The sequence below is a fragment of the Terrapene carolina genome, unplaced genomic scaffold (genome assembly GCF_002925995.2).
Source record: "Terrapene carolina triunguis isolate 2854851 unplaced genomic scaffold, T_m_triunguis-2.0 Scaffold183, whole genome shotgun sequence".
Lineage (NCBI taxonomy): Eukaryota > Metazoa > Chordata > Testudines > Emydidae > Terrapene > Terrapene triunguis.
The window spans coordinates 3892557-3907982 of NW_020664534.1; positions in this window are offsets into that span (position 1 = coordinate 3892557).

Sequence of the window (15426 nt, forward strand, 5' to 3'; positions counted from 1 at the left end):
CACTGCCCGGGTCCTGGCCACCAGTCCGGGGGGCTCTGCATTTTAATTTAATTTTAAATGAAGTTTCTTAAACATTTTAAAAACCTTATTTACTTTACATACAACAATAGTTTAGTTATATATTATAGACTTTTAGAAAGAGATCTTCTAAAAACATTAAAATGCATTACTGGCACGCGAAACCTTAAGTCAGAGTGAATAAATGAAGACTCGGCACACTGCTTCTGAAAGGTTGGCGACCCCTGATATAATAGGTCTTTTTCATTTCTCAATCTGTGGTCCTACAGGATTATTTTTACTATTCACAGAAATGGCTACAAAAATCTGGGTATTTCTATCTAAGGTCCTTATCTGTCCCCCCATTACTATAGTATTAGAGCACCACACAATTTTTAATGTAGTTAGCCTCACAACATCCCCGTGAGGCTCTTGTAGTACTATATACCCATTTAACAGATTTAACTGAAACTCAGAAACACTAAGGGCTGGTCTACACCCAGCCGCTAGTTCGGCGGCTGGGGATCGAAGTTCTGGGTTCGACTTATCGCGTCTGGTCTGGACGCGATAAGTCGAACCAGGAAGTGCTCGCCGTCGACTGCGGTACTCCAGCTCGGCCAGAGGAGTACCGCGGAGTCGACGGGGAGCCTGCCTGCCACGTGTGGACCGCGTCTGAACCGCGGTAAGTTCGAACTAAGGTATGTCGACTTCAGCTACATTATTCACGTAGCTGAAGTTGCGTACCTTACTTCGACTTGGGGGGTTAGTGTAGACCAGGCCTAAGACCCAGATACTGCAAAGGTACCCCATTGATTGATGAGAGTTAGGCACCTAAATACCTTTTGAGGGCCTGGGTCTAAGTGACTTGCCCAGGGTCACACAGGAAGACTGTGGTAGAGCAAGACCTTGACCCCAGGTCTCCTTAGGCCCATGTCAGTGTTTTAGCCACTGCATCATCTTTCTTATCTTTGGTGTCTAAAGATTACTTTTGGGTTTCTTAAGTTCACAGTATTTGCTTCAGTAAACCCATACCTCCTTGTTTTCATCAAATATTGTGTGACAGCTTGTGAAATAGACTACCACACTCAGTTTATTTATTTATTGCCTAAGATAGCAGGCTTCAGAAGTAACTTTCATCCTTTTCCATGGGTAACTTTTCAAAGTCTGGAAATTTTGGAATAAGCTGTGCTGTATCCATCTGCAGTTTTCCACCTTATTCTGGTGGGAAGGAATAGAGGACCCATAACAAAACAGAACCAGGTCGACTGCATGGCTCTGGAGTTTTGGAACAATCTGACCTTGGTCCAGATTCACTGAACTTTTATAATGTTTGGTGAAACTCTCACCAGGTGTTGGTTTAGTTTTGAGTAAGCATGGGATGAATATCTAACAATCTTTGCCCCATTTGTTTCATCCTGAGTTGAAATCAAACAAAGCTCAATGGTTTAATTCCATTTAACTTTGGAGTTTGGGGGTTATTTGAACCTGAAAGTCAGGGCAAAATTTGGGATTCAAATCTATGTGAACTGAAACAATGGTGCTTTGGATGGACCACCATGAAATGAAACTTAGGATGAAATCCTGCGTCCATTGAAGTCAATGGCAAAACTCCTGTTGACTTCTGTGAGACCAGGGGTTCACACACTGAGTTTCACATAGCAGTAGCTCTCAGAAATTGCCCCACTGTTGTCCCAGAAGTCATTTCTAGAGTTTAATGCAGCTCAAAACTGGATTTCACCCACACACTCCTGAAACAGCAAACCCAGATTGAATCATGTCTGTAGCCAAAGATGTGTTGTGGTTTAATTATGTGAGGGAAATGTAGTTTTAGCTCTAACTTTATATGACAATAAATAATCTTTCTTCAGAATCTGGACCATGCATTTATAAGGTCACACTGGAAGATATCAGCACTGGACATGGAAAAAATACCAAACTTTCCCAAGTTCATCAAAACAAATGAAACGATGTCCTGGGCATATGGTTTTTTGCCCAGAAAATAATGTTGGGAAACCTGCATAAACTATTACTAACTTCCCTGTCTGGGTTAGAAGACTGTGGCATATTGGGTACAGTTGGTGGGAAATAGAACTCCAGCTATAGCCATGGGGTCTGTATGCATCTTAACAACATCAAACTATACATTAGTTGTTCCTCTTCATAAACACAATAATTTTGCAAGACTTAGGAGAAATGAGGTATGAGCAAATCTAATTGGATTATTCCATCTTCTTGATCATATTATCACTTTAAATATTGCCTTCTTCAAAACTGCATGCAGGGGTCACTGTATTTTACAGAATATATATGCAGCTTTAGAGTCCGATTCTGCCCTCATACCACTGGAATAACTTCCCATTATCATCCACTATGTTCCAGATCCAAATCCAAATCCAAGATCTCCCATGAAAAGCTGCTTAAGATGTATTTAACACACCAGCAGATTCATTCTGTTGACTATCTGTTTAAATCTTGACATTTTTTCAAGGTGACCTTCAAAGGGTTTTGACCAACTGGATTTGTGCCTTTTTTTGCTTCCTTATGATGAAAAGGCCTGAAAGATTTTTTTATGGTTTTGGGTTGTTGGGTTTTTGTTGCAGGTGGATTTTTGTTTGTTTGTTTGTTTGTTTTGTTCATTTTTACATTAGATTAGAAATTAGATTAGAAATATCAGGAACATGAACTCTCATTCTCATTGATTTTGTTGGAGTACATGTTAGAGCTCTCACACCTCAATGCAAGGGACAGAAGTGTCGAATCTTTAACAAAACAGCTTTTCTCTATAATGGGAGAGGGGTAGAGTGGGGAAGACACTTTTTTTTTCCAGGCCTTGATTATATATGATAAATAAGCAAAAGAAAATCCAAGCCCAATTTTGTTTTCTCTGCAGCTCACTTTTAAAGGGAATTGGTGTGTTGGATAGTCTTCTGATATCTCAGGAGTGACTGACGTCTATCTCAAAACATTTTGTATAACCTTTGCAGCCTATCTTTAATTTTAGTCACTTTTTTTATAAATTTAAGTTATTCCTTAAAATTAAATGGATTCAGATTTTTCTGTCCTCCTTGAGTTTCCTAGGCAGCAGTCACTGTATATGGGTGAAGTTCTGTATTGCAGATGGTCAAATACAACACACAATCTTAGAATGGAACTCCATGAGATGACCATTTTCTTGTCTAGGATTAATCAGTTCATGTAGGCCCAAACCTGGAGTTGCTCTGTGCATGCAACTCCCACTGCAGGCAATGAGAGTTTTTCATGTAAGCTAGTTGCAGGATCAAACCTTTTATAGTGGTTCTCCATTTACTGTCAGGTTAGCATTTCTCAGAAGCTGCTGCACTTTAGAGAGGCTTTATATAAATAATGTAAGTATGATATTTAATGGATGAATTCATTAAAGTTTAATGCTGTATATATTAGAATATCAGCACCCATACATTTTAGCCTTAAACACTTGAAACAGAGTACAAAGAATACTGCTGTGTTTTAAAAGCATGTAAGTTCTTTTCTTTTTCTTATAGATGATGATGATGATGATGATTAACCTCTTATACATACAGAGGTGATGTGTATGGTTGCTAGCTGATTTGGGATCTGGTCTTGACTCCAGTGGGAGTAGGATAAGTGTCATTCCGTATATGCTCCGTCTGTTAGGGAGTGACTTACAACACAGAACTAAACCTATTTTAAAAGACTACCTTACTTTTTGAAAATATTAGATTTTTTTATTTATTTACTATCACATTTTTCTCTCTACAAATGAAACAACAGTAAATATTACTAGAGAAGGAATAACGCTTAGCTCTTACATAGCATGTCTCCTCAATAGATCTCAAACCCTATTACAAAGGAAGATAAATATCACTGCCCTCATTTTATAGATAAAGAAACTAAGGCACAGAAAGGTTAAGGAATTTGCCCCAAGCTCCAGGGAGCAGGTTCAGTGGCAGAGATAGTAACAGATCCCAGGTCTTCTGACTGCCACACCCTGTCCACTGGACCATGCTGTCTTATTTTAGTGTAGGTACCATCAAGCAGTGTTTCTCAACCTTTTTGATACCAGGGACCTGCTTGCTGCCTTTCTAAACTGTCAGGGAAATCCCAAGGGTCAGCGCCAGTCTACAGACTGTTTCTTGAGAAACACTACCTGCCATAAGATCTACTCTGAGAGATGAAAGCACATCTAATGCAAAGATAAAAGTTTGGGAGGGGAAAAAAATTAAAATGAAGTGTGTAAAATATCACTAGCTTTCACTTATACTGAAGAGCTCATCTCTGTTCATTAGCTTTGGATTTTTATTTGGCTTATTTTATACTCAATTTTTTTTTTTATTCAGTCGTTCACATTGTTTCTCATTGAAGTCAAGGACTGATGACACACAGTGCTGCTAGTCATCAGGCAGGCAATGAACACACTTTCCTGCATTGCTCTGACAATTTGCCTCTGGTATAAGAGACCTTGGCTTCTCCTGAGCAACCAGTTGTGTCAAAATGCACAGTGATTTATGATGTGAGCAAACATCCTGCAGAGACCATACTGAGATCACCAGACCTTTTTCTCTTGTGACTCATTATGGAGCTGAAAGCCTTTTTCCAGTTCTGATGGGCCTGTGTGTGCTTATGAGTAGAGAGGAATGGGAAATTTGATCTTGAGTGTGGTTGGTTCTTCTAACAATTAGATGCCCTTATATAATAATTTACTGTCTAAGTATTACAGTTTGTAAGGTTTTATTCTGGTATGTTTTATAATGGAGCAGGATATATGGCTTCAGATGTTTTCTTTTTTAAATTCCTGTAATTCAAGAATGGCTTTGTTTTGTGCACTGAAGCTATGTGCACCCTGAGTCTATAACCTAGATCAGTGCTTTAGGGTATTCTGAGGCTATCACACATTTGAAAATTATCCAACTGTTAGAAATGAGATTTAGAGCCCACACCCACTCAGTTGGCAAATGAAGTTTCCAAAGACTTATTCTGCCTATGCATGATTCATGTTATGTGTCAGTTTATTCACTGGCAGGCTTACCACATCGTGGGACAATAACATCCGCTTAAAAGATTGTCTGAGCTGTCTTACACTTTGGGGAGAGATTTTCATTTGTCCAGATTTTGTAAGGAAATGCAGTTCAAATAAACAACAATAAAACAATATTATGGGCCCCTTCCCACATTCCTTACTGAGGCAAAACTTCCAATTAATTCAAAGGACATTTTTTGCGACATTTTTGCCTCATGGGTCTTATTTGATAACAGATAAGGATTTGTTTCAGTAGAGAATATCCACAGCTTCAGAAGGTGATGAATTCAGGCTCTGCAGGAGAACAGATTCAGCGAAAGAACTGACCTGCTGTGAAAACCTCTCTCCCCACCTGTAACAGGTTGACTTGCCCCACGGCTTGAGAACCTGGAGCTAGTCCAACCCTGATTACAAGAGAAGCCTGATCTGAGAGGAGTCAGGTATTCCAATATAAAAGGCTGCAGGAAGATGCAGTAAGGAGGTGGTTAAGAGTGTAGCTGAGGACTGCCAGAGGCAGGAAGCCTGGCAGTAAGTTAGGGAAACTCAGGAGGCTGTGTGGGGCCAGGAAGAAGACCAGCTGAGACAGTACTTCAGGGGGGAGGGGCTGTGCCCAGCTTAAGGCTAGGTGGGAAGATTTGTTTTTAGAACTTTGTGAATAAAGAAACCAATCTCCAAGAAGAGCTGTGATTGAATGAGACACTGTGTGGCTTGTTTAAGGAGGCCTGAAGAAAGGGAAGATAGAGACAGGGTGCTGCAGAGTGACCTCCGCCCTCAAGGGAGCGCTCAGGTGACAGCCAACCCTGCTACACCACCCAACTGCTAATTATTCCACAGGCAAACAATGAAGATCTGATCTAATGAGCTGATGTAAACCCATGGTCTAACTGTTAACAATAAATCCTCCACCTATGAACATGTGGGGAGTGAACCAAATCTAAGCTAGGATCTCTCTGTCATGGGGGTGGGTGAGCTTGTCAATCAATTTTCTGCTTGCCTGTGATTTGTAATAAATAAATATTCTTTTAAATCAGCCTTTAAAACAATCTTTGTGGATTTGGATGTGGGGTAGCTTTCCCTGCTGGTCAATTTTACGTTTTAACAAATACATCTTTGGGCTAGGAATATGCCTTTATTGCTATTCTGTGACTGGTCGGTCTGGTCTTAATGTTCATCTAAGGCAGCCTCTTCCTCTACAGTGTAGAAGGTAGGGGCTGATGTTAGGCATGGATCTGCTGCACCCAATATTTGACTTTGGTTTCGTTAAAATTCTTCCTTTGTTAACATGTTCATTTGGATATGGATGAGCACATCCCTCTGTTACCCCAGCAAGTTTATTGCCAAGGCAGATCTGAGTCTACGCCCACTGAGGTGTGACCACAGTATATGTAGGTATACCTTAACCCGCTTTGACTGAGCTACCTCAAATATCAATAGCAGTGAAACCGCAGCAGGATGGACTAGCCCCTCTAGTACATACCCAGGGTCCTGCAATGGGTTGTACTGAACCATGCTGCTGTGGCTTCACTACTATTGTTGTTTAAACTATCTAGATCAATGTTTCTCAGACTGGGGGTCTTGACCCCAAAGAAGGTCACAAGCCTATTGTAGGGGGGGTTGCAGTATTGCCACCCTTACATTTGTGCTGCCTTCAGAGCTGGGCACCCGGCCAGCAGCTGCTGCTCTCTGGCTGCCCAGCTCTGAAGGTAGCACCACTGCCAGCAGCAGTGCAGAAGTAAGGGTGGCATGGTATGAGGGGGGGTGGGAGGGTCATCACACCTTGAAATATTTTCTAAAGGGGTCCCAGCAAAAAAAAAAAAAAGTTTGAGAACCCTGATCTAGATCAAAGCTACCTTGGGTATGTCTACATAGGCTGTAGTCACATGCCAGCCTGCAATGTAGACATACTTCCCTACAATACAGTCTGAAGGTGAGTGGTGAAGAATATGTAAAGAGGTACTTTGGGGGTGCTGAGGCAAAGGCATTTTCTCATACAATTACAAGTCCACCTCTATCACTGCAGAGAAGTACCTAGCAGCAGCCAAACCTGACCACAGCCTGATAGAATCATAAGGAGAAAAACTCAGAACAGCCTGAAAGTCTATAATCCCATATACCTTTATATTCTACAATAAATAGGAATAACACAAGGCATTATAAAAGATGTTGGCTTTAAAGTAGAATTATCTCGAATAACTCATCAAAAAGCAGTTGCTATACTTTCACCCCTGATTTTACATACTGAAATACTGCATAATGCTTGCAAAGGTTATTCACCTCCTCCTGTCCCTTATTTGTATTTGCGTGCACACAAAATGCAGGCACAAATGGAATGGCTAGTTTGTGAATAAGCTGAAAACTTGCCCCAATCATTATTTTTAACATTGTTAATTTGTTTGTGAATCTGTATTATTTTATTTGGGTAACCCGTCCTTTGGAGCAGCCAGCTGAAAGATGGACTGGAATTGGGGTCTGAAAGAGTTACTAGAACTGTTGATTGTTTATATTTACATCTTGACTTACAGCTATGGTAGCTTCAATTCTGTTTGAGACCGGTTTAATTTATCTGTCTAAAAGTATTTCAAAAGAACCTGTCCCTGAATTATGTAAGGGCCGTACATATATTATGAAGGAGAGTGACATTTCTCTAGAAGAGAAAGGTAAATTTCAGTCTTATTCTTTGTTTAGTCCTCACCTTTGAGTGAGCCATCAAGATATTCTGTTCCAGTGATTTGCGGGGTGGGTCAGTGAAGAAGTGAGTTTTGTACTAGTTTTTGAAAGTTTCATAGACGCAAGAAAGAATAATCATCCTTTGTTTCCAGCCACAACCAGTATTCCATAGTATTTATTGACCTGTTAGTCGCTGCTCTATTTCCAGTGTAAGAACCTATAACACTTTGATTCTCTCACTGATGTTCATAGGGGGCCTCTTGATTCTGAGCTAGTTCCCTGAAAATGGAGGGGAGCAGCCTGCAATGCAATATTGACGTCACTAATTCATTCCGCTTCTGGATAAATAGGTGTCCTCTCTTTCCCCCATCTAAAATCTTTGCATTAATAAAGGATTTTCTGCAACTGCAGCTTATTTTGCAGTAGCCTCCAGAATAAATATTATATGAAAATAAAGGTAGGAGATAGGTGCTGCACATAGATTACAAAAAAATAAATTAGAAAATTTGTTTTGAATGCTCTGGGTTAATGTATGAATTGTTAATTCCCCAATTTCATCTGCCAAACCCTATTTTTTTTTTCTTCACAAAGACTATGCATGGGTAGGGATGAACTTCTCCCCAAGTATCAGAGCTAAAATAATGATTGTTGCTTTTTTTTCTTCTCCACAGAGAAGGGCTCTTAGCCCACTGCCTCTGCTTCTCTACACATTAACACATTCTGAGTCTCTGTAGCACCCAGCATACATGAGGTCCTAAGATCCCCCTGCATTGTCATGCTAGCTGAATCCTCTCCTTTCACAAAGTCCCATATCCTCAAAAGTATTTTTAGGGGTCTAATTCCCCTTGATTTTGATGCATGTTAGGTGCCCAAGTACCTTTGAGGATCTGGGCCAATGTTCCCAAGGCTTAGTGGAGGGGACCCTCTACTAACTGGTGTGTCTAACTAGTTGTGAGTCCGACAGGCAGGGAGACATGTGCAGCACCAGTGTTAGAACAAGTGATTTAAAATACTCACCAGTGGTGTAGAGCTAGGAGAAAACAGCACAGTGGCTACATTCAACAGTGACACTAAATTGGGTGGATTCTAACCACCAGTAAGAGCAGATAAATAGCACGAACAGACTAAAGAAACTTAAAAACATGGGCAAAAAATAACAAAATGCAATTCATCTGGGAAAACTACAAGATAAGATATCAGAGGGGAAAAAATCTAATGCCCATCATAGTCACTGGGAGAGAAACTGAGAATTGGCAATGCTGAAATAGATGAAGAGGTGATAGCAGACAGCATTTATATTGCATAGCTTATACAGTCATTTAATCACTGAGAAGACAGGTAATAGTCCCTTTTTCTATAGTTCTACTACAACTGCACCTGAAATATTGTTTTCAGGGTATCATAGGGCCAGAAGGATACTGACCTACTGGCAGGAGTTCAGTGAAGAGTAACATCAATGCTGAAGGGTCCTGAAGAGAATGTCTTAGCAGGAACAATAAAAAGAGCTAAATAGGTACTATTATTTATTATTACATCCTTCTGACACCAGTGTTGGTGCACAGGGTGAAAACTACTCTCTTCCATTCCTCTCTGTCATTAGATGCTGCTTCTGTCTATGCTATGGTGTTGAGATTCACTGTTGCTGATACAAGTTTTCTAAGATTTCTCTTGGGTGCCCTGGTTTCCTCTTGATAGCTTCATGTGCAAGTCTCTCTGTTGGCGTCCAGAGTACATGCTCCAAATCTGTCCAGTGCTTCCTTCAAATTCTAGTGGAGATGGGCTGCTGGTTGGTAATGTCTCAAGTCTCTTCGTTGGCAATGGTCTCTGCATCTAATGCCCAGAATCTTTTGTTGGCACTTATTTTCAAAGGCATCTAATTTTAATCTATCTCCAGCTCTCGCATAAATAGGTATAAATTTGCTATAACTAACTGTGGCAGGGACATATGATAGCAATCTTCAAGTGTAAATGCCAGACAGGAAGAGGAATTTATTATAGTGATACACGGTTGCATTAAAAAGAGCAATGGGCTGAAATTAAGAAAAGGAAAACTGATGCCAATAAACAGATACCTCCTGATCATTAGAGCTAGGGGGTATGGAAAAATCTCCTCAGAAAAATGAAGGAATCCTTATCTGTTGGGACATATAAAAATAAAATACACCTCTACCCCGATATAATGCGAGCCGATATAACACGAATTCGGATATAACGTGGTAAAGTAGCGCTCCGGGGGGGGCGGGGCTGCGCGCTCCGGCAGCTCAAAGCAAGTTCGATATAACGTGGTTTCACCTATAACGCGGTAAGATTTTTTGGCTTCCGAGGACAGCGTTATATTGGGGTAGAGGTGTATTACACAAAGTGCTGTCAGAACACTGCTACTTTTTCAGATGGGATGGACAGGATGACTTTTTTTCCATTTCCAACTTCTCACATTAATTGGTATGTGCTTGATTGGTACACACTAAGCAAATTTTTCAATTTAAGATATTGGGTAACATTTTCAAAAGTGCCTAAGGGCTGGATTTTCAAAGGTATTTGGACACCTAAAGATGCCGATAGGCGACTAGTGGGTCTTTCAAAAGTGCCTTAGTGTCTAACTCCTATTGACCTTTGTGGATCTGGGCCATTGACATTTTTGAAAATCCCACTAGATACCTACCTGCAGCTTCTTTTTTGATTGAATGCCTTTAAAAACTTAGCCTTTAGGCACTTTTGAGAGTGTTATCCATTTATGCCAAGATTCTGTGGTGATGGGATCATGAGAACTGAGCTTCTGTCTGAGTATTTCTACTGGCAATGACTCCTTCCTCCTACTGACAGTGATTATTATTAATGGTGACTTCGCCAGGAGACAGAGTGGTGCTTGGGTCACTTGTGTGTCTAGTCTCATACTGGTTCTGTTGCTCCTCTCACAAGAGCTTTCCATTCCCTCTTAGAAATGATACATCCAGAGAGTGGATGACATGCTTTTCCACTGCCCATTTCTGTCTTGAGGTTTAATCCTTCCATACCACATGTTGGGCTATCATGCCAGACATTTCACAGTGCAGGCAGCAAGCTTATTCTGTATCCCAGTGCAGATATTACCTCTTCTCAGCTTGAGCATGTGTAGTAACGCAATGGGCTCAGTACAGCTCTGGTGTCTTCTGTTAATCAAGAATTCCTCTCAATGGGGATGAAAAGCCAGCCACCAGTGTGTCCCAGATAAGAGGATTCTACTGTTTCTCTCTATATGGAAGCCAAATACTAGCTTTATCCTCACAGCTGAGCGGAGAAAAGGGGGATGATAACCTATATGAGGATCCATCTTTTGTGATTTATTGCCTTGCCCTCACTCAGCTCTGAAGATAACCCTAGTATTCTTCTGCCTGCTGTGACACTCCTATCTAATCTATCTGTCCTGTATATTCTCCATGTATGTGTGTTGTTCATATTCATTGAGGGATACAAATTGTAAGTATGAGGTCAGCTCAGATGACCCAGTTTTTTCTTGTGGAAATAAGCTCCGAATTCAAGAATATCTGACCAGAATAATGAAGACTTTGAACCAATATTTGATTATCAAATTACTGATTATCAAATATTGGTGGAAAACCTAGACCTATTAGGTGCTATGTACTAAATCTGCCTTTCACTGCTTAAAAATAGTGGTTTCTCAGTATTTGCATTTTGAAGCACTCTGAGAAGGCTCATCTCTCACAGAGATTGCACCACATCAAAAGACTTGCAATTAATGGATCATTTGTGTAAGGTAATTCTGTAAGAAATCTTTGGGATTTAAAATCGGATTGTTGAAGCCTGGTATTTTTTCTCAAGACAGAAAACTCAAAGGCAATATTTTGAAAATTGCTTCACCGATTAGAAACTGCTAGTCTCCTTGGAAAGATGCTGGGATAAATGTTATAGAACGTAGGTCAAGGGCTTGTAAAAATGTTGCAGCTAAATTAAGTGGACTGATTTGACAGTTAATCTTTTGGGTGTCATTGCAAACGCATCATGCGTCTAATGAAAAACAACACTTTTGCCTTAAAATATATCCGTAGTAAACACTTGATCCTGATTCTCCCCTTACACTAACTTTATACTGAAGTCTATAGATTTACACTGGTATGAATGAAAGGAGAAATCCAGCCTATTATTTGGCTGTATAAGCTGATGTCTGTCTCATATGGTCACACTTTCAAAAGTGCTCAGCACTCGCAGGTGCTGGAAACAGCGCGAGCTGCTCAGTACTGAGCTCTTTTGAAAATCTGGCCCATAATGCATAGCTATTGGGTGCTCTCATTCCAGTTCCAAGGGGACAGGAACAATCTGTGTTTGCAGAACCAATTCCACAACTAGCACTAATTAGCGCACTCACCAGTAGTCTCAGAAGAGCCTAGGCGTTGAATGGGCCGTGAGACTGTCCCCCTCCCCATGCTCAGAGATGATGGGCCTAACTCTCCACTGCCTTGCCCCTTGTATTGTCATTCATATCTGTGCCAGCAAGTGGGTGTAAAATGCTACTTAGTCTGAATAGTGGTGGTTGCCCTCCTAGCTGTAAATACTGGCACAAGACAGTAGTGAAACAGACCCAGCTTCTCCAGAACAGGGTTGAGGTATATGTAAGGGAAATCTGTCACTGAGCAAGCTGTGTCTGGCACGGATAAAAAGAGGATACAGTGGTGATGTGCCTGGGTACAAACCCCTAGAGATGGATTTCATTCTCCAGTGATGTCAAGCCAGCACATTTCCTGAGCACTAAATTCACAGCAATAAAAATAAGAGAAGCTGGCAGGATTAAATTATTTGTAAGAAACTATAAGAAGAGAAAAGAGGGTTTTATTTTCCTCTTTGATTCTGGCTCCAAAACATCCTCTCAACTACTAGAGGGGAAAAGCAGACTTGGGTTTTTCTGATGTTGGTGTGAGTGGCATAGCTAAGCAAACATTGAAGCACTTTGGAAAGACTAAAAAATAACATAAGTGAATAACAAATTCTTTTTACATCTTGGAGATGTACAGAAAAATCTGTTTAAAAATAAGTCTTAGGATAGAATGAAAAAAAAAACCCAATAGGACATGGAATCCTAAAGAGATTAAATGTTTTAACATATTTTTATTGCCTTTTTATCATTTGCTTCATTTTCCTCCTTGCAGTACACTTTTTTCCCTCCATGTATTGTCAATGGTGCAGTCTGCCACAGCATCTTTCAGTTAAAACAGATGGTCATACTACTGTAGATTTCCCTGCAGCAGAGCTTAAAGATGCTGACTATTTTTGCAGCACAGCACTGGTTTCATATTGCAATAGAAAGCAAATGGCTTTCTAACAGTGCTATCCTCAGATGGGTCATTGAGGCTAATAAAACCATACTGAAAAATAAACTTGTTGGGGTTTTTTTTTCTGTTCTTTTCCCTGTACACTTAGCTGTGATAACAGTCTCCTAAATTACATTAAATATTTTACATGGGAACAAATCATGAGGACATTTGGAGCAATAACTTAATATACTTCATGTGTTAGGTAGAATGAAAGACCTAACAATAGAATAGCACATTATAAACACACAAGCTGATTTTTGTTTCCTGTAATATTTATTTTAACTGGCATGGAACTTTATTTAGAGCACGATCAATAATACATAAAATAAGTGAAAATATCTCTGAGAAAGAAAGATTTATAGCAGAGAAGAGAACACCCCATGTACAGACTCTGCTTGTTCCCTCCCTGAGTGTACCAGGGAGCGGCAGTGTACCAGCGCAATGTAACTAAGGGCCTGCCACCTGATACAGTGGGAATCTTTGTGTTCGTGCAGCTCGATGCCTCCTCCTCGCTTCTGGAGAGTGGTAATTTGTCCTTGGCCTATGCCGGCAGCAAATCACAGTCCACACTTCCACGCTGGATCAGCTGCCCCGGCCAGCAAGTCATAGGGTAGAATCAAGGCTGCTCCCATTTCCCACCACTCTTGGACGGTTCCCTGCCCACCTGCTCAGAGCTGTGTTAGCTTATTCCAATGTGCCCAGAGCCTCAAAGCTATTTAGGCTCCTAACTTCCACTGAGGAGCTGGGCCTTACTCCCTTACAGATGCATATAGTCAAAGTCACAATCTATTTGGAATTGTTGGTCCAACTCTAGTTTTTAACCCCACCCCAAAAGCTAACTGCCAAAAAGAATAAACACTGGGCAGAAATACAGCTGTGTGATTCAAGTCTTTTTCTGAAAGAAGGCCTGGTGGTTATCAGGACTGCGGCTCGTTTCCTGAGCAAATTTTATCCCCCAGGAACCTTCTGTGTATTCTGCATATATAGCCGGAGAAATACCATCTTTCTTAAGGCTGCAGAATACACTCTGGAAATAATTGAAAAGACTGTATTATCTTTCAAGAGCAGTAATTCCCAAATGTTCTAAAAGTGTTTAATAAAATAGCTTTAATGGGCCTTCCGCAAAAGAAAAAACTGTGTGTCCATCATGCTTTAAGCCTGGGGAATTTAGAGGATAAAACTGAATAAGATGACAGTTGACATTTCTTTTCCCCTACTGCCTGCCAATCAAAGCATTCTATCAGACACTATATTTCATGTTAAGAATTTTTTATTTTATAAAAATCACTGAAATTAGTGATTTAGTACAGTTTTATTTAAATGTTTCTTTAAATAAGAAAATTTTTATTACCTGGTATTGTATTTACTGAACAAATGCATAAGGATTTGAAGACCAGTTCTAGAAGGCTTACATTAACCTTGACATTCTTTGAATTATAACTTGCTTTAACTAAATGGTAATCTAACAAAGCTTCTACTGACAGATCCACTAAAGAGACAACTTTGTCATTTTGCAAATACCAGCGAGCTCAGTCACCAACCAAGAAATCTTTGTACGTGTGCACTGAAGTTAAAAAAATCTGACTTTTTTTTAGTAAATGCCACAGAGCATTATGGCTGTATTCTAAGGGCCATATTGTGCCCTTGCATAGACTCAGCAGTTTAAATTAAATCAATGAAACCTTCATACATGTACCCAAGGGCAGAATGCCTCCTATGGAATGTAATCCTGCAGTAGGATGTTCAGCTGGGATTTTCAAGGAGCCTAAGGCAGTTAGGTGCCCAGGTTTTACCTCTGTGGGAACTGCAGTTGTTGCATAGGGTTCTGATCCTGCACCCATCAGAGAAAACAACTAACTTCCACTGACTTCAATGGTCAGGCCCTAGTGTAATATAGGATAAATCACAATTCATGTGTATGGACATGAGTCTGACTTGGCTATTCTACCTACTGAGCACATTGGCTTTGTAGTGTGTATTACTTATTTTAATAATGCTAGTAAAACAAAATTATGGCTATATCTTTTCTACTTTCTTTTTCTTTTTTGGGTGGTGGCTGGAGGGATGTGGAGCAGATCCTAAGATGTAACTTAAACAGGAGCTCGGCAGCCTTTGAAATTTGGCTCTAGATGTTCTTTCTCTGTGCTAATATTTTTTTAAATAGAATACAATCCAGTAATGCTTTGTGTGAGCTGGATTAATAAGGCACTACTGCACAGTCCTCTGCCAAAGCAATCTCTTTCATGCAGTTCTCTTGTTTCAGTCCCTTCTCTGTTTGCACAGAGGTTGCCAAGACAGAAATGCTGACAATGGTAGGAAAAAAACCTCTGAGCCTGGGAAGCTGACAGAGTATGCACAGATCTTTACTTCTGAAATTATTTAAGACACCCTTTAAAACATCACTTAAGTTCTGTGAGTTATCCATTCATGTGAATAGGG